The sequence below is a fragment of the Arachis ipaensis genome, chromosome B7 (genome assembly GCF_059453495.1).
Source record: "Arachis ipaensis isolate K30076 ecotype BB chromosome B7, ASM5945349v1, whole genome shotgun sequence".
Lineage (NCBI taxonomy): Eukaryota > Viridiplantae > Streptophyta > Magnoliopsida > Fabales > Fabaceae > Arachis > Arachis ipaensis.
The window spans coordinates 108,796,179-108,815,048 of NC_142442.1; the positions used below are offsets into that span (position 1 = coordinate 108,796,179).

The window sequence follows — 18,870 nt, forward strand, 5'->3', positions numbered from 1 at the left end:
ATTTTAGTGTCCATGATGAGCGGATAATTTATACGCTTTTTGACATTGTTTTTAGTATGTTTTTAGTAGGATCTAGTTACTTTTAGGGATGTTTTTAATAGATTTTGTGTTAAATTCACATTTCTAGACTTTACTATGAGTTTGTGTGTTTTTCTGTGATTTCAGGTATTTTCTGGCTGAAATTGAGGGACTTGAGCAGAAATCAGATTCAGAGGTTGAAAAAGGACTGCTGATGCTGTTGGATTCTGAACTCCCTGCACTCAAAGTGGATTTTCTGGAGCTACAGAACTTGAAATGGCGCGCTTCCAATTGCGTTGGAAAGTAGACATCCAGGGCTTTCCAGAAATATATAATAGTCCATACTTTGGCCAAGAATTGACGACGTAAACTGGCATTCAACACCAGCCTTCTGCCCAAATCTGGCGTCCAGCGCCAGAAAAGGATCCAAAACCAGAGTTGAACGCCCAAACTGGCACAGAAACTGGCGTTCAACTCCACAAATGGCCTCTGCACATGCAACACTTAAGCTCAGCCCAAACACACACCAACTGGGCCTCGGAAGTGGATTTATACATCAAATACTTACTCATGTAAACCCTAGTAGCTAGTTTATTATAAATAGGACCTCTTACTATTGTATTAGGCATCTTTGGACGCCTGGTTCTTAGATCAGAGGGGCTGGCCATTCGGCCATGCCTGGACCTTTCACTTATGTATTTTCAACGGTAGAGTTTCTACACTCCATAGATTAAGGTGTGGAGCTCTGCTGTTCCTCAAAGATTAATGCAAAGTACTACTGTTTTCTATTCAATTCTTCTTATTTCACTTCTAAGATATCCATTCGCACCCAAGAACGTGATGAAGGTGATGATTATGTGTGACGCTCATCATCCTTCTCCCTTATGAACGCGTGCCTGACAAACACTTCTGTTCTACATGAATTAAGCTAGAATGAGTATCTCTTAGATCTCCTAACCAGAATCTTCGTGGCGTAAGCTAGAATGATGGTGGCATTCAAGAGAATCCGGAAGGTCTAAACCTTGTCTGTGGTATTCCGAGTAGGATTCAATGATTGAATGACTGTGACGAGCTCCTAACTCGCGATTGCAGGGCGTTAGTGACAGACGCAAAAGGATAGTAAATCCTATTCCAGCATGATCGAGAACCGACAGATGAATAGCCGTGCCGTGACAGGGTGCGTGAGCATATTATTCACTGAGAGGATAAGATGAAGCCATTGACAAGGGTGATGCCTCCAGACGATTAGCCGTGCCGTGACAGGGCATTGGATCATTTTCCCGTGAGATGACCGAAAGTAGCCATTGACAGTGGTGATGTATCACATAAAGCCAGCCATGGAAAGGAGTAAGACTGATTGGATGAAGATAGCAGGAAAGCAGAGGTTCAGAGGAACGAAAAGCATCTCCATTCGCTTATCTGAAATTCCTACCAATGATTTACATAAGTACCTCTATCCCTATTCTTTTATTTATTATTCGAAAACTCCATAATTATTTTATATCCGCCTGACTGAGATTTACAAGGTGACCATAGCTTTCTTCATACCAACAATCTCCGTGGGATTCGACCCTTACTCACGTAAGGTATTACTTGGACGACCCAGTGCACTTGCTGGTTAGTTGTATCGAAGTTGTGACAATTATGAATTAAGATCAGAGCACCAAGCTTTGGAGCCATTACCAGGATTTGTTCGAGCCTGGAGATCACAATTTCGTGCACCAAGTTTTTGGCGCCGTTGCCGGGGATTGTTCGAGTATGGACAACTGACGGTTCATCTTGTTGCTCAGATTAGGTAATTTTCTTTTTGTTTTATTTTCAAAAAAAAAATTTTTCGAAAACTCTTTCAAAAAAATTTTTCTTTTGTTTTCGAAAAAAAAAATATAATAAATATAATAATAAAAAAAATTAAATTATTCTATGGCTTCGAAATTTTTAAGAATGAATTCTAGTGTTTCATGAAGCATGTTGAAGCTTGGCTGGCTGTAAAGCCATGTCTCAATTCTTATACTCAAGAGAAGAGCTTCTTTATCTTTCTTAGCCAATTGGCTGTTGAATGTAAGGAATGTCAGGCGTGTCATGTCTGAGTTACATACTAAAGCTTGGCTGGCTATTAAGCCATGCCTGACCCTTTGATTGGAGCTTTAGAGCATAAGATTCCTGGAATTCATATTAAAAATTTTGAATCCTTATTTTTCTTTTTTCTAAACAATTTTCGAAAAATATAAGATAAAAATCCAAAAAAATTAGAAAATCATAAAAATCAAAAATATTTTTGTGTTTCTTGTTTGAGTCTTGAGTCATATCATAAGTTTGGTGTCACTTGCATATGCATCTTGCATTTTTCGAAAATATCATGCATTCATAGTGTTCTTCATGATCTTCAAGTTGTTCTTGGTAAGTCTTCTTGTTTGATCTTGATGATTTCATGTTTTGTGTCTTTTCTTGTTTTTCATATGCATTCTTGAATCCTTAGTGCGTAAGCATTAAAGAATTCTAAGTTTGGTGTCTTGCATGTTTTCTTTGCATTAAAAAATTTTTCAAAATTGTGTCTATGATGTTCATCTTGACATTCAAAGTGTTCTTGGTGTTCATCTTGACATTCATGGCATTCTTGCATACATTCATGTTTTGATCTAAAAATTTCATGCATTGCATAATTTTCATGTTTTCATAAAAATTCAAAAAATCAAAAAAATATCTTTCCCTTTTTCTCTCATCAAATTCGAAAATTGAGTTGACTTTTTCAAAAAATTTTAAAAATCAAAGTTGTTTCTTATGAGTCAAATCAAATTTTCAATTTGAAAATCTTATCTTTTTCAAAATCTTTTTCAAAAATCAAATCTTTTTCAAATTTCTTAGTTATTTTCGAAAATTCCAAAAATCTTTTTCAAAAATCTTTTTCTTATTTTTATATAAAATTTTCGAAAATAACTAATCAATTAATGTTTTGATTCAAAAATTTCAAGTTTGTTACTTACTTGTTAAGAAAGATTCAAACTTTAAGTTCTAGAATCATATCTTGTGATTTCTTGTGAATCAAGTCATTAATTGTGATTTTAAAAATCAAATCTTTTTCAAAAACTAATTTCTATCATATCTTTTCAAAAATATCTTCTCATCTTATCTTTTTCAAAAAAATTGATTTCAAAATATCTTTTCTAACTTCCTAACTTCTTACCTTTTCAAAATTTGTTTCAACTAACTAACTAACTTTTTGTTTGTTTCTTAACTTTTTCAAAACTACCTAACTAACTCTCTCTCCCTAATTTTCGAAAATATCTTCCCTCTTTTTCAAAAATTTCTTTTTTATTAACTAATTATTTTTATTTTTTTTATATAAAAAAAATTTCGAAAAAAAATACTAACCTTTTTCAAAAACTATTTTCAAAAATCACTAACTCTTTTTCAAAAATTGTTTTCGAAAATTCACTTCCCCCTCTCATCTTCTTCTATTTGTTTATTGATATACTAACATCTTTCCTTCAACTCTCCAAAAATCCGAACCCCCTCTCTCTCTGAGTTCAGATTTTCTTCCCTTCTTTTCTTCTACTAACACAAGGATCCCTATACTGTGGTATAAAGGATCCATATTATTATTACTATTTTTTTTGTGCCATCTTCTTTGTCATATGAGCAGGAGCAAGGACAAGAACATTCTTGTTAAAGCAGATCCAGAACCTGAAAGGACTCTGAAAAAAAAAATTTAAGAGAAGCTAAAATACAACAATCCAGAGATAACCTTTCAGAAATTTTTGAACAGGAAAAGGAGATGGCAGCCAAAAATAATAATAATGTAAGGAAGATGCTTGGTGACTTCACTGCACCTAATTCCAATTTACATGGAAGAAGCATCTCCATTCCTGCCATTGGAGCAAACAACTTTGAGCTGAAACCTCAATTAGTTTCTCTGATGCAGCAGAACTGCAAGTTTCATGGACTTCCATCTGAAGATCCCTTTCAGTTCTTAACTGAATTCTTGCAGATATGTGATACTGTTAAGACTAATGGAGTAGATCCTGAAGTCTACAGGCTCATGCTTTTCCCTTTTGCTGTAAGAGACAGAGCTAGATTATGGTTGGATTCTCAACCCAAAGACAGCCTGAACTCTTGGGATAAGCTAGTCACGGCTTTCTTAGCCAAGTACTTTCCTCCTCAAAAGCTTAGCAAGCTTAGAGCTGATGTTCAAACCTTCAGACAGAAAGAAGGTGAATCCCTCTATGAAGCTTGGGAAAGATACAAACAGTTGATCAAAAAGTGTCCTTCTGACATGCTTTCAGAATGGACCATCCTAGATATATTCTATGATGGTTTATCTGAGCTATCAAAGATGTCACTGGACACTTCTGCAGGTGGATCCATTCACCTAAAGAAAACGCCTGCAGAAGCTCAAGAACTCATTGACATGGTTGCTAATAACCAGTTCATGTACACTTCTGAAAGGAATCCTGTGAGTAATGGGACGCCTATGAAGAAGGGAGTTCTTGAAGTTGATACTCTGAATGCCATATTGGCTCAGAATAAAATATTGACTCAGCAAGTCAATATGATCTCTCAGAGTCTGCATGGAATGCAAGCTGCATCCAACAGTACTCAAGAGGCATCTTCTGAAGAAGAAGCTTATGATCCTGAGAACCCTGCAATAGCAGAGGTAAATTACTTAGGTGAACCTTATGGAAACACCTATAACTCAACATGGAGAAATCATCCAAATTTCTCATGGAAGGATCAAAAGCCCCAACAAGGCTTTAATAATGGTGGAAGAAACAGGTTTAACAATAATAAACCTTTTCCATCATCCACTCAGCAACAGACAGAGAACACTGAACAAAATGCTTCCAATTTAGCAAATCTAGTCTCTGATCTATCCAAGGCCACTGTGAGTTTCATAAATGAAACAAGGTCTTCCATTAGAAATCTGGAAGCACAAGTGGGCCAGCTGAGTAAAAGGATCACTGAAATCCCTCCTAGTACTCTCCCAAGCAATACAGAAGAGAATCCAAAAGGAGAGTGCAAGGCCATTGACATAAGCGCCATGGCCGAACCAGTAAGGGAAGGAGAGGACGTGAATTCCAAGGAGGAAGACCTCCTGGGACGTCTAGTGATCAATAAGGAGCTTCCCTCTGAGGAACCAAAAGACTCTGAGGCTCATCTAGAGACCATAGAGATTCCATTGAACCTCCTTATTCCCTTCATGAGCTCTGATGAGTATTCCTCTTCTGAAGAGAATGAGGATGTTACTGAAGAGCAAACTGCCAAGTTTCTTGGTGCAATCATGAAGCTGAATGCCAAATTATTTGGCATTGATGCTTGGGAAGTTGAACCTCCCTTGTTCATCAATGAACTAAGTGATATGGATCAACTGACATTGCCTCAGAAGAGACAGGATCCTGGAAAGTTCATAATACCCTGTACCATAGGCACCATGATCTTTAAGGCTCTGTGTGACCTTGGTTCAGGAATAAACCTCATGCCCCTCTCTGTAATAGAGAAACTGGGAATCTATGGGGTGCAAGCTGCTAAAATCTCACTAGAGATGGCAGACAGCTCAAGAAAACAGGCTTATGGACAAGTAGAGGATGTATTAGTAAAGGTTGAGGGCCTTTACATCCCTGCTGATTTCATAGTCCTGGATACTGGAAAGGAAGAGAATGAATCCATCATCCTAGGAAGACCTTTCCTGGCCACAGCAAGAGCTGTGATTGATGTTGACAGAGGTGAAATAGTCCTTCAATGGAATGAGAACTTCCTTGTGTTTAAAACTCAAGGATCTCCCTCTGCAACCATGGAGAGGAAGCAGAAAAAGCTTCTCTCAAAGCAGAGTCAACCAGAGCCCCCACAAGTCAAACTCTAAGTTTGGTGTTGGGAGGCCACAACCAAACTCTAAGTTTGGTGTTGAACTCCCATATCCAAACTCTAAGTTTGGTGTTGGAGAGTCTCAACAAAGCTCTGCACATCTGTGAGGCTCCATGAGAGCTCACTGTCAAGCTATTGACATTAAAGAAGCGCTTGTTGGGAGGCAACCCAATGTTTATCTAATTCTTATTTTTATTGTTTTTCATGTTTTCTTAGGTTCATGATCATGTGGAGTCACAAAATAAATATAAAAATTGAAAACGGAATCAAAAACAGCAGAAGAAAAATCACACCCTGGAGGAGCATCTGTCTGGCGTTCAAACGCCAGAACAGAGCATAGTTCTGGCGCTGAACGCCCAGAATGGGAGCATCCTGGCGCTGAACTCCCAGAACAAGCATGGTTCTGGCGTTCAACGCCAGAAATGGCAACAAAGGGGCGTTGAACGCCCAAAATGGGCACCAACCTGGCGCTGAACGCCCAGAGTTGTGTGCAAGGGCATTTTACATGCCTAAATTGGTGCAGGGATGTAAATGCCTTGACACCTCAGGATCTGTGGACCCCACAGGATCATCTCAGGAATATCTTAGATAGGAACACGCATGTTTGAATGGAAAACAGAAATAGTTGCATTAATTCATCGAAACACAGCAGAGCTCCTCACCCCCAACAATGGAGTTTAGAGACTCATGCCGTCAGAGATTACAAAGTTCAGATCTAAAAAATCATGAGATCCTAAATAGATCTCTAAAAGTTGTTTAAATACTAAACTAGTAACCTAGGTTTACAGAAAATGAATAAACTAAGATAATTGGTGCAGAAATCCACTTCTGGGGCCCACTTGGTGTGTGCTGGGGCTGAGACTTAGGCTTCTCACGTGCCTGGGCTGTTTTGGGCATCAACGTCAGGTTGTAACCTATTTTTGGCGTTGAACTCCAACTTGTAACTTGTTTCTGGCGCTGGACGCCAAACTACAACATGGAACTGGCGTTGAACGCCAGTTTACGTCGTCTATCCTTGAGCAAAGTATGGACTATTATATATTGCTGAAAAGTCTTGGATGTCTACTTTCCAACGCAATTGAAAGCGCGCCAATTGGACTTTTGTACCTCCAGAAAATTTATTCCGAGTGCTGAGAGGTCAGAATCCAACAGAATCAGCAGTCCTTTTTCAGCCTGAATCAGATTTTTGCTCAGCTCCCTCAATTTTAGCCAGCAAATACCTGAAATTACAGAAAAACATACAAACTCATAGTAAAGTCCAGAAATATGAATTTTGCCTAAAAACTAATGAAAATATACTAAAAACTAACCAAATCATACTAAAAACTATATGAAATTAACCCCAAAAAGCGTATAAAATATCCGCTCATCACTGATCATTGAAGATTTCACATGTAGATACTTTTCTTGGAGTTAAATGCCAGCTTTTGTGCCAGTTTGGGCGTTTAACTCCAGCTTTTCTGCCAGTTCTGGTGTTTTGACGCCAGAATTTTTATGCTAACTTAGAACGCCGGTTTGGGCCATCAAATCTCGGGCAAAGCATGGAATATTATATATTTCTGGAAAGCCCAAGATGTCTACTTTCAAACGCAATTGAGAGCACACCAATTGGGCTTTTGTAGCTGCAGAAAATCCGCTTCGAGTGCACGGTGGTCAGAATCCAACAGCATCTGCAGTCCTTTTTCAGCCTCTGAATCAGATTTTTGCTCAGGTCCTTCAATTTCAGCCAGAAAATACCTGAAATCACAGAAAAACACACAAACTCATAGTAAAATCCAGAAATGTAATTTTTATTTAAAAACTAATATAAATATAATAAAAACTAACTAAAACATACTAAAAACATACTAAAAATAATGCCAAAAAGCGTATAAATTATTCGCTCATCAACCATGCAGCTCTAAAATATTTATTAGCTAAAAAAGAGTTTAAACCAAGATTGATACGTTGGATATTGTTGCTGCAAGAATTTAATTTAGAAATTAAGGATAGGAGTGGTAACCAGAATTTAGTGGCAGACCACTTGAGTCGCCTTGAGCACATTAAGCATGACTCCACCCCTATCAATGATACTTTCCCATTTGATAGTTTGCAAACAGTATCTGAAGTAGTTCCTTGGTATGCACCTGTACCTAATTATCTAGTTAGCCATACTTTCCCTCCCAACTTTACTAAGCATCAAAGGGACAAGCAGAAAAGCGAGTCTAAATATTTTATATGGGATGATCCATATTTGTGGAGGTGTGGTGCTGATCAGGTAATTAGAAGATGTGTACCACAATTAGAATTCCAGTCTATTTTGGAGGCATGCCACTCTTCTGAGAGTGGAGGACATTTTGGCCCTCAAAGAACAGCTAGAAAAATCTTAGACTGTGGATTCTGGTGGCCTACTCTTTTTAAAGATGCTGCTAAATTTTGTAAATCTTGTTCCCCATGTCAAAGGTTTGGTAATATATCCAAGGGGGATGAAATGCCTCAACAGATTATGCTTTTTTGTGAAATTTTTTATGTTTGGAGCATTGACTTCATGGGACCCTTTCCAAACTCTAATGGTTACCTTTATATCTTCACTACAAGAAAAAGGCGCATTTGTAAAAAAAAATATTGTTACAAAATGTCGAAATTTTGAAACAAAAATTTTTTGTAACAAAAAAAGGGTCCATTGCAGTAAGTCCCGTTACAAAAAGTTTTTGTAACGAAAAATGGAACTATTACAATTCAATACCATATTTTGTAACAATTTTTTCTGATACAAAAAACCAGAAGCCGTTACAAAAGTGTAACAAATTTTGATCTTGAAAGTATTTTTTGTGATAGTCAATTCTTTTCCTATCAAAAAATTTTGTTACAAAATGTAACATGATTTTGTAACATTTTTTTTCTTTAGTTACGAAAGCAAATTAATTATTTTATAACAACTTTTTTTTATTACAAATTACATGCATAATTTATTAAATTATTTTTTAAATTAACTAATATATTAACGATTTTAATAAGCAAGTTTACATTTATATAATATGCAAAAACATACATAAGTCAAACAAGATCCTTTTAGCTAAAATTGTCTTGAAACAAAATAACATTAGCTAGTGAGTACATTGATTAGTTCAACCAAAACATAAAAGTTCTAACATAGATTAATGTCTCTATGCATCAAAACATTCTTGAGCCCTCAAGGTAGCATATGGTCACCATTTCAGTACTCCTGTAAATAAGAAAAACCGAAACAAAAAAGTTAGAAATAAGATATAACACTAATTATAATTTTTCCACTAAATTTTATCCAAAATGTTTAGAAAAATTTCGGCAGCACCTCCCCCAAAAACTTGGATATTTCCACCGTCTACGGTTCCAGCAAACACAACCAATTCACAACTTATATCTCAGCCATACCCAACCAAATTTATCAAACCAAATAATAGGACATTTGTCATTTTTCAACCATGACACAAGTAAAATGTGATAAATAAATCCATATACAAATTAAAGTATACTAATATAAAATGGGAATCATCTACGAAAATGTATTAAAACCATAAGCAACTTTAGGAGTACCTTTAGGGTCTAGTTTGTTTCATTGTCAAAGCGCGCTATGAGAGAGTTCACAACAGCCTACACCACCAGACAACAATCACAAAGATAGTAATGACACCTAAGAATTGTACCAAGATAATCAATTAAAATATTCAGCAGATTTGTCTGATCATATGATTAACAAATATAAAATGATCAAAGAATATGAAACAAAGACTACATATGAGGATTTCTGCATGGGTTTTAGTTGTATATAGGGTAATTAAATCCATACCTCTGGGCTTTCTAGATACTGACCTTTAGACAAGAGTACTCTTGTGCATTAGTATTGACTTTAATTTCAGCTTCAAATCCCTTGGAATTACTCCCTTGCACTTCTTGAATAGAACTAGTTTCAGATTGCAAATCCTTGCTCTCATCAACATTAATCAACTCAGATTTCACACCTTCAACCTCATTCATCTTATCCCGATCTTCAGTATTGCTAACCTTTTCGATCGATTGAACGCTCTCTTCATTCTTATCCATTAAATCTTGATGTTCCATGGTTAAAAATTTAAAATGAACCTAAGATTTCCTCGTCAACAATGCAAAAACTGAAAGTTTACCCAATAAAATATAACCCCTACGATATTGCCAGTTACCAGTCCATATTTAAAATACTAATCATCCGATTGTTCTAATTTTAGACGGCAGCAGAAAATATAGTAAGATTAAGACTAAGAACTAGAGAAATAGTGAAGTATTCCAATTCCAATAGCAAAACACATCAAATAATAAGGACTGCAAGAATACAAACAAAACAAAACAAAAAATGGCATGATTAAGAAGCTAGGCAAGGCATGCAAACATAAATTCCATAATAACATAAATTCCATAATAATTTCAATTCTAATCCGTTGCTTCTAAATTTTGGTGAGATTATAGTCAACATCCCTAAGTTTTAGAATCCACAAGTTTCAGGTTCATATCACTTCATTTGATTAATTAATTATCAATTGGAAGTGGAGCCCTGTTTTCATAAACCAATTCAAAGTTTCCAGCAAACAACCGACCTTCCAAGTGACTTATCTAAGTCTACAAAATAAATATGAACATGAAACTTGTACTCACTTAAAATAGACTGATAGATCTTTAAAATCCTTTTGAAATAAACTCAAAATTTTGTTTTAATTAAAAGTTATAGCGTCTGAAAGTTGGTACTGCAGAACCAAAAAACCAAAAAAATCTGCAGCAACTACTAAACTTCAAAAAATCATATCTTCCAAATCACTTAGCCAAATTCCCTGAAATTTTTATGGAATTTTCAGGACACACTAAAGTTTTACAGAAAAATAATTTCATCTAAAAATTAGGTCTGGACTGCTCCCAAAAAGTCATTCATTCTGCTGCCAATTATGCAGATTTCTGCAGAAATTCTGCACAAAGTATTTCCCACAACCTTACATACCGAATCCTATATTCAAGCCTAGGATTCATATAAAATCACATTTATAACTTTATTTTGGCTAACCAAAGTTGCCCAAGAACTCTTAATTCAATATATCGCAATTTCATATCATAGGTGCAAAGTAACCATATTATCACAGCATCTATTCTTCAGCATCTCATCTATAACATATCTCAAGTTCCGATTCATCAAATCAATTTCCAGCAGCCATAGCAACATTCCATACACAAAATCAACATCAACAAGTACTAGCAGCAAGTATAACTTCAAAATACACAACATCATCAATATTTACTACATTAAATCATTAAACCAATCACCAACTACAGCCATGATTCAACTCAATTCCAACAATTATTCACACAAAGTAACCATAAACCATTTCAGTTACTCATTTAATTTTATTGGCATTCATAACTTAAAACATTTATTTTTCAAAACAAATCCCCTACCTCAGCTAGTCGAACTCAGAAATTAAACATGACAAACCCTCTTTAGTTCTAAATTTGCAGCAGCGGCGGCATTCCAACATAACCAGAACAGCAACAGTGTCAATTTCCTAAGGCAGCGACGATGGTTGCACCAGGACAAAGGATTCGAATTGAATAGAAATCAAGAGCAAACACAACTCTGGAAATTTAGGACAAGGAATATACTAAATCAAATCGTTCACAAGCATGGCAGTGACAAATTGAAGTGTGTAAATGAAACAGAATTAAATAAAAGAATAGACCAGAACTAGAACAGTAATAGTGCTACCGGCAACAACAGCAATGACGTCCTCCTTCAAGTTTGACGATGGCAGAACAACAGCTCTAATAGCGGCTAACTCCGACGGCAATAGGACATGACGGAGTCAAACCCTAGTAGCGGCGGTGGTGGTTTGACGGTGTGAAGGCATGGCGGCGCGGAACAGGGCCTCGCTCCTACCCTGGTCCTTCACATTCGTCTCTCTCTCTCTTCGCGAAGCCCGTACACCGCGACAACCACGGCGGCGACAATGAAGCTCCAGCGGCGATGGAGGCAAGGCAGCGGCGCAGGCAGCAACGCTTCCCTCCTCTGCGCTACCTCTTCTCCCTCGACGACTCCTCCCTCTCTCGCGCGCGGTTTCTTGCATCGATGGCGGCTCGGCAGCAGCGGCAGTGACAAGCCCAATTCGACGGCGACATCGTGAACGGCTTCCCCTACGGTGGACCAGACGTGAGCAGAAGGAAGCTGAATGGCGGTGAGGTGCGACGCCGGCGCAGCAGCCTTCTCCTTCCTCTGTTTCCCTCACTCTCGTATCTTTCTCTCTCTTTGCTTTCTTTCTTTGGATTTCTATTGCTGGGTGTTAACATTTTGAAAGAAAGGGAAGCGGTGTGGCGGTGATGAAAGGTGGAATGTGGCTAATTGAAGATTGAACAAGTAGTGGAGGGGGGTTATGTGTGTGTGGATTGGGTAAAAGGGGTTAGGGTTTTAACTTGGGGATTAGGGTTTTGTGTATGAAATTGGAAATTTTAGATAATTTAATAATTTTAATAAAATTAGGGTAATAGAATAATTGAAAATTAATTTTAATCTAATACTAATATTTATAAAAATATTAAGTTAATTATGAACTTAATTTATTTTCAAATAAACACTCTAATTCAATAATTAGAGATAATCAAATTAATTTTTTTTAAATTATAAAATAATCTTCAAAATCTAATTATTCAAAGTAGCGCATATAAAATCCTCATTGTTTTTAAATCACTAAAGTTTTAAATCAATAAAAAAAGTACTTAATTAATACAAAAATTTCTAAAAATATGTTCTCAAATAAATAAAATAAATCATAAATAATTTATTATTAATTTTTCAAAATCTGAGTAACTGCACTACTAAGCTTCTTTTTACTTTCAGCATTTAGTAATGTAGTTTTTTTTTTCTTTTATATTATTTACTTTTATTTATATTTATAATTTAACTTTAAATTTTTTTAAGTTCCATGAATTAAATTTTAATTAATTTTAAAATTTGATTATTAATAAAAATTGTATATTAATTTTTTAGAAGAATCTAAAATAATATTTATAATTTTTAAAATTTTATTTTTTGAAACAAAATGAAATTATTTTGAAAAAAATATATACACAATTTTTTTTATTCTTAAAGTGTTTAACATTTTGAAAAAAAATTGTTGTAAAATATACTTATATTTTGTGACAAATAATTAACTTATTACAAATAATATTAAATTTTGTGACAAATTAAATTTTTGTTACAAAATAATTAGAGTTTTTGAAACAGAAAGTTGTTTTGTTACAAAACAATTGGAATTTTTGAAACAAAAAAAATATGTTGTTACAAAATATTCTGAATTTTTGCAACTTATTTTTTTTGTTACAAAATATTACTATATTTTGTAACAAAACACCATCTCGTTACAAAAACTAACATTATTTGCAACAAAATAAAACAGGTTGTTACAAAATATTATCATGTTTTGTAACAACTTGTTTCCTTTGTTACAAAACATTATCCTTTTGTAACAATCACTAATTATTGTTACAAAATACTATTTTTTGTAACAATTTTAAATTTGATACAAATTTTTGTTACAAATGTTTCATTTTCTTGTAGTGTTTGTTAGCTGTAGATTATGTTTCTAAATGGGTGAAAGCAATTCCTACTCGTACTGATGATGCTAACACTGTTGTTTTCTTTGTTAGAAACCATATTATTTGTTGCTTTTGGTCACCACGAGCAATCGTGAGTGATTAAGGCACTCACTTTTGTAACAGGAGACTAATAGGATTACTGAAAAAACATGGGATTGTTCATAAAGTAGCAACAGCTTATCATTCCCCAACCAATGGACAAGCAAAAATGTCTAACAGGGAGATTAAATGCATTTTAGAGAAGATAGTAAAACCACATAGGAAAGACTGGAGTGCTAGGCTACAAGATGCACTCTGGGCATATAGATCAGCGTACAAGACACCCATTTGGATGAGCCCCTTTCTGCTTAGTATACGGAGAGGCTTACCACCTTCTAGTGGAGGTGGAACACAAGGCTTTCTGGGCTGTAAGGGAGTGCAACATGAATTTTGAAGAAGCTGGTGCTGAAAGGAAGTTGCAACTAGCAGAATTGGAGAATCTTCACCTAGAAGCATATGACAACTCCAGGCGTTACAAGGAGAAGATGAAGGCTGTCCATGACAAGCACATAAAAAGGAGAGAATTCAGACCAGGGGAGTTAGTTCTTCTATATAACTCCAGGCTGAGGCTCATGCCAGGTAAACTAAGATCAAGATGGGAAGGTCCCTATAGAGTAGAAAAAGTAGAGCCATACGGAGTTTTTCACCTGCGTCATCCTTCTAGCTCTAAATTCATCAAGGTCAATGGACATCGCCTAAAGCTCTACCATGGAGAAAAGATTAAGGATCACAAAGAACTAAAGGTTTTCCTCTTGGAAGACCCACCAACAAAAGCGGAATGAGTCTGAAGAGCGTCCAACTTAAGGACGTAAAAGCAAAGTGTTAGGTGGGAGACAACCCACTATGGTATGATCATTCTGTTTCAGTCTTAGTTTTATTTTACTTTATTCTATTTTTTTTTGTTAATGACTCTTCTCATAATCTCTGCATATAGCTACATATAGCCTGCATTTGCATTTGCATACTGCATATTAAAAAAAAATGCACGCGATGCGTAAGCGTCGCTGACGCGTCCGCGTCATAAGTGAAATCGAAAAAAAAGAGAATTGAACAGAAAGTCACGCGAGAGCGTGGCTGGAGGCGTGCCTTAGGAACAAATATGCCCACGCGACCGCATTCCTGACGCGTTCGCGTCATGTTGAAAAATAGCCTTCCCACGCGACTGCGTCACCCATGCGACCGCGTGGCCCTGCAAAATTGACGTAAAAAGGTGTGTATGGCAGAGAGTTATGATGGAGCTGGGCTGAACTCGTGCTAGAAGCACAAGCGGTATCACGCGAACGCGTGCCCCACGCGTCTACATCGTTTTTCAAAATATGGTCATTCATGCGATCGCATAACTCACGCGAACGCGTCACCCAGATTTTTGGCAGAATGCATATAAAACAGAGAGTTGTGCGTACGCGAGGCTGCACTCGCGCCAATAGCATAAATCAGGCCACACGATCACGTGACCCACGCATCCGCGTCACTTGAAAATATCACATACCACGCGATTGCGTGACCCACGCGTCCGCGTCACATGCGACACACAGCTTATCCAGATCAGCCAAATATCTTATCTTCTCTTCCCCAAATCCAAATCTTTTCTTTTCCTTCTTATTTCTTTCTTCTCCCTTCTTCCTTCTTTATTCTTTCTCACTTTTTATTTTCCCCATTCCTTATTTTTTCACATCCATTATCAAGGTTATTTTCTTTCTTTCTTTACTTTTTACTTTTCCTTTATTATTTTTATTTATGTTTTCTTCTTCTTTTTCTTTTTACTTTCGTTATCTATATTTTCCTTTTCTTTCTTTTCTTTTCTTTTTATTCCTTTAATTGGTGTTAGAAATTTATTTAGGTAATTATTTTCTTTTACATTTTGCTTGTGAATTATTGTGGAATTGTTTGACAATTAATATTACTTCTTAAAGGGTTGCTTGCATGTTCAACTTAATATTTTCAATAACATATTCACCATGCATGCTAAGTGTTTGTGAAAAAGGCCGTATGGCATTGTGCATTATTTTTATGTTACTACTACTCTAATGCTTATTTTTCACAAAACTCCTTTTATATTTTATTGATTAAATATAATTGTCAATACAAACAGGTTGTTAGTTTGAAAGAGTTGATAATCTAACTTGGACATTTAATGCTTGATCTATGATACTCATGCCTTTGCCGGCATGCCAATAAACATCTTGCATTTAATTGTCATCACCTGCACTTGCTATATTTCCAGTGATGAACTTTTCACATGTAGTCATGACCATGTGTTAACGACATCTTTCTTTACCGTGCATTAATTATCACGCATCTTGTCCTCTTCCTTGCTCTAACCCTTGAAATTTTAAAAATACTTACCTTTTCCCTTTTCAGGATGGCCACCAAGAAGGGTAAAGAGAAAGCTACTCCCAAACCACCAGCAAGAAAAGGAACAAAAAGAACAATATATTCCTTCTTCTTCCACATCACAAGCACCTTCAACAAACCAACTGCTCCACCAGATACTTGAGAGGCTAGACCGGCTTGACCGGAAAGGAAAGCAAAGAGAGCGCCGTAATAAGCGCAGATTTACATACCTCAAGGAGCTACTTGTTGGTAGCCACCCACCTAAAGAAGACCCAGACACCCCGGACTCCACTTCATTTACCAGCACAGGGAATGATGAGTATTTTGGTGAAAAATAAATTTCTCCCAAAACACACAAATCTAACCGGCAAGTGTACCGGGTCGTATCAAGTAATAAAAACTCACGGGAGTGAGGTCGATCCCACAGGGATTGAAGGATTGAGCAATTTTAGTTTAGTGGTTAATTTAGTCAAGCGAATCAAGATTTGGTTGATGGTTTTGTGACTTGCAGAATTAAATTGCATTGAAGTAAAGAGAACAAGAAATAAATTGCTGAAACTTAAAGAACAAGAAATTAAATGGCAGAAACTTAGAGTGCAAGAAATATAAATTGCGGAATCTTAAAGTGCAAGGAATGTAAATTGCTTGAAATGTAAAGGGGACTGGGACGTGGATTTGCAGAAATTAAACAAGGAAAAGTTAAATTGCATCAAACAGAAGAGTAAATGGGAATTGGGATTGGATCGGATCTTATAGCAGAAAAGTAAATGAACAGGGAAAGCAAGAGACAGAATGTAAATTGGAGATTTGGATCTCAGGACCCAGAGACTAGAAAATCAAGTCTAGATCTCAATGCCTTCCTAGATCCAACAAGAACAATTGCAAAGAAAATGTAAATTGCAAAGAAAAGAGATGAAGAGCAATTAACAGAAAATTAAATTCAATTATGCAGTGAGTAAAACAGAGGGATCCAAGGATGAGATTGAAACAGAATTTCTTCAATTCTCCAACCCAAGATCCAAGACAAGTGTAATTGAAATTGAAAGCAATAAAACTAAGAGGAAGAGAAGTGAATTCTCCTTCCCCAAGACAAAGAAATTAAAGTTCACTCTATGCCAAAAGCTATGAAAATTCAAAAGAAAAACTCTTCCGGAAAAAGCTCCCCGAATAACTTGAATTCTATCCTATTTATACACTTTCTTCTAATGATCTTCAAGCCTTGAGTTGGGCCTTTGCTCTTGGTGGAATTGGGTTGAAAGAGGCCTTGGTTGATTGCTCTTGAAGTTTGGAGAAGAACCAAAGTGAACCAATTGAACCGGTTTTGAGGTTAGCAAAAGTTGGACCAAAAGTTGGAGCTAAAGTTAGGGGTCTAACTTTGGCTCCAACTTTTCATAGCAGCCCACAAAACTTACTGATATGAACGTTGGTGCCAACGTTAGGGGTCTAACTTTGACCCTAACGTTGGCCTTGCCTTGTGTGCTAGTGGCGCCAACGTTAGCCTCCAAGTTAGGGGTCTAACGTTGGCGCAAACTTTTGCTCCTCTCCCTTGTAATTCATGTGCCAACGTTATCCTCTTGTCATATTGCTAATTTTATGCCCAATATAGACTATCATATATGGTTGGAAAGCTCTGAATGTCATCTTTCTAACCCACTTAGAATCACTTCAATTGGACATCTACAACTCAAGTTATGATCATTTGAAGAGGGCATGGTCGCTGGCTTTGGTGTGCAGCGTTTGAGGTAACGTTTGCCTCAAACGTTGGCGAAAACGCCAGTTTTGGAGGCTCAAACGTATTGTCCACCCCATACTATTATACATTGTTGGAAAGCCCTGAATGTCTACTTTTCAATGCCCTTGGAAACACATCAATTGGGGCTCTACAGCTCGAGTTATACTCCATCGAAGGTGCAGAGGTCAAGTGGCCTCACTGCAGGTTGCCACCATGTTCATTTACGCACATTGCGGGGCAGTTTTCTCCCTCAATTTTAGTGTCCACCATGCAGTGCCATATATGCTTGGAAAGCTCTTGATTCCTACTTTCCACTGCTTCTTGAATCACCTCATTTGGAGCTCTGTAGCTCAAGTTATTCTTGTTGGAAGTATACCCCTTCAAGCTGTTGTGGTGTGTGGCGCCAACGTTAGCCCAAAAGTTAGGGGGCTAACGTTGGCGCAAACTTTTGGTGCCCAGGGAGGTTTTCTTCATGCCAACGTTAGCCTCAAAGTTAGGGGGCTAACGTTGGCGCAAACTTTTGGTGCCCAGGGGTGAATTTCATGTGCCAACGTTAGCCTCAAAGTTAGGGGGCTAACGTTGGCGCAAACTTTTGGTACCCAGGGAGTGATTTTCAAGTTCCAACGTTAGCCTCCAAGTTAGGGGGCTAACGTTGGGGCTAACTTTTCAACCAAAAGTTTGTGCAAAAGTTTGATGCTAACTTTAGGTCCAGCTTTTTGCTTCCTGGTTCAATTTCACTTATTCCATTGTCCTCTCTTCACTCCTAGCCATTCCTTCTTGCTTCAACCTTTCTCCAAGCTTTCTTCACCTATCATCAATCAACCAAACACATCAAAGCTATGCTCATAATCATGAGATATTCATTCTATCATAATATGCAACAATTATAGCATAAAACCTCATGAAATGGCATGAATTCATACATGGTTGATTCAATCAAGGGAAACATGAAAATCTACTCAATTAGCTTGCTTATGGTTCAAGAAAGTGCATAATTCTAATGAAAACAAAAGAAAAAGACTAGTTAAAATAGGCTAGGATGACTTGTCATCAGGGAGCCATGATGGTCCCGATGGTGGATATGCTGCTACCAGCCCCCCTTTGTTCCTGACTGATGGCACTGAGGACGGTGCAAAGCTTTAAGTGTGGGGAGGTCGGTCAGTACCTGACTTCCGGAGGTAATTTCTCTTCCTTAGCACCAATAGACTAGGATATTTGATTTTTCTTTTGTTAGCATAGGATAAATTGCATTGTAATAGGTTAAT

At 36.8% G+C, this 18,870-nt stretch overlaps 1 non-coding gene across 1 annotated transcript; it reads right to left on the reverse strand.

Annotated features, from left to right (window-relative positions):
* Positions 1 to 4,186: 4,186 nt before the first annotated feature.
* Positions 4,187 to 4,294, reverse strand: LOC148553686 (small nucleolar RNA R71). The gene has a single exon (XR_015893279.1). It is a non-coding gene; the product is annotated as a small nucleolar RNA R71 (small nucleolar RNA).
* Positions 4,295 to 18,870: the final 14,576 nt, after the last annotated feature.